General features: G+C 42.1%; 1 protein-coding gene across 1 annotated transcript in view; it reads left to right on the top strand.

Moving 5' to 3' along the window:
* The window catches only part of ttc16 (tetratricopeptide repeat domain 16), a 37,707-nt gene that overhangs the window by 29,781 nt on the left and 5,950 nt on the right, over positions 1-1,976 (top strand). The window lies entirely within an intron of this gene.

The raw sequence follows: 1,976 nt of genomic DNA, 5'->3' as shown, positions 1-1,976 counted from the left end.
AAGCAAAAACTTTGCCAAGTGGCTCCAAACGAGGTCGACTGCAGCAGCTCGACCTCAGACGTCTCGGTCAGGATCACGTCATCACACTGACCGTCTGATAACTAACTGTGGCGTCTCGAGCCGCTGCACGTCGGCGGCGTCTCTCTGTTGGTAACAATCAGCCTGACTTGTCCCTGTGCGTCTCTCCTCCATCCAGTGTCCTGCTAAATGTGGCCGCAAAGCCCAGGTGAGCCGCGACGTCCGCTGCTCCGACGAGACCCGACCGTGTGACCCGATGACCAAACCACCCAACATCAAAAACTGCACCGGTCCGCCCTGCGAACGCCACTGGACTGTGTCTGAGTGGGGGCCCGTGAGTGTCTTTATATACACGACTTGAGGGACTGTCTGTTATGCTCTTTGTTAACTCTCTCTCTCTCAGTTACGGTAGATCTGGACACAACCACCTTCTTCTCCCAGTCAAGGATTATTCTTTAAAAACTTTCCCTTACATTCAAACACTTTTTCCTCCCTCTAATATTTGTGAGATTGATCCGGTTGTTAGAGAAGGAGCAGCTCGACTCTCCCAGCTGTCTTTGCTTCAGTGAGAAAGTAACTGTTAAAAGTGCCACAGTGTGAATTTATGTCTTTTATTGTGTTGTACAGACAAATGTAGTTTCTGATGTTCCATTCAAAGTCAAAGTCTGGAAACTTTCAGGTCTAATTTACAACCGTGGAGCCAAACCTGGAAAAACCAGGCAGAAGCACGAACGGCTGAGAGACGCTCTCTGCACACTGTAAAAATACAAATTCCCAAAGCTCCAGCTAATGTTAGGTCAGATAAAAATGACCGACTGCGAGCGTCTGTCAGTACAAAGTGATGGACCGGTTGACAGGCCTGCAGTAAATCTGTGATGGTGATATCATGTCCTCTGTGTAACATGTTGTGAGTCCTCTAAGTCACGTTTGATTTTATTTTGAAAGGTCAGTTTATCCAAATCCAGACAGAAGCAGTTTATAGGTTCAGATGCTCCACAGTGGAAATGTAATATATGAACATATACTGAGTTTACAGTGGTAATAATACACGAAAACTATTAGAAATGTCATATATTGACATTTATATCCAGCCCATACAATTATATATGTTTATGTACAATATGTAAGCTTATATTGTAGATGTATGTTACATAGATATACATCCACCCCACAGCCTGTCAATATGTGTTGATATTATATAAAGTTCTTAGAACACTTTCCCAGAATCAAGTAAATTAATAATCATATATAATTCCTATATGTATGTTGTTTTAATAAACTTGTATATATAAATTAAATATATATTGTTAGCACAAATTTGTTACAGCATATAAGAATTTAATATATGTATTAAACATTTCACTTTTGATATACAGTTATAGACTTCTATATGTGATAATATTTCCCCTCATAACGAACATATATGTTAACATGACTCTTGAGATATTAAATATCTCTCTGGGATGTGAGTAGAATTTATCTAAAAAGAAAAAAGGCTTTTGGTTTGACTTTAAAAGCGCCGTCCTGAGCAGGTAGGTGTGTCGTCGATGCTGCAGCTGATTCCTCACCGCTGACGACGAGCTGACGAAGTCTAAACACGTGTAAGACTGAACATAAATACTGATGGCAAATGTTTCTACTTCATTTTGAATCTGTTTATGAGGTTTCGCAGTTTGTATATGAGTATGGGAGATAAACAGGAAGCGGCGTCGGCATGAAGAGGCCGTCAGGGTGCAGGGACAGCACAGTCAGATCAAACACAGAGCTATGTGAGGATGACGTGTGCAGAGACAGCGAATGCTTCTATAACAGCCAGTGTGTGATGTGGAAGGATCCTGTGATGTTATCTGAAATGACTGTGACAGGAAGTGGTTTTTGCGGCGCGACGTGACGTGACCCGATCTGCCTTGAACGTGACGTTACATTTGACTCTGAGCTCCATGACAAAACTTGGCTCA

The sequence above is a fragment of the Seriola lalandi genome, unplaced genomic scaffold, assembly GCF_002814215.2.
Source record: "Seriola lalandi dorsalis isolate HSWRI2012SDOR001 ecotype SW California unplaced genomic scaffold, Sedor1 jcf7180002054955, whole genome shotgun sequence".
NCBI classification, from domain to species: Eukaryota; Metazoa; Chordata; class Actinopteri; order Carangiformes; family Carangidae; genus Seriola; species Seriola lalandi.
Note: the sequence above shows the minus strand (reverse complement) of the source record. Positions and strands in the feature narration are given on the sequence as shown.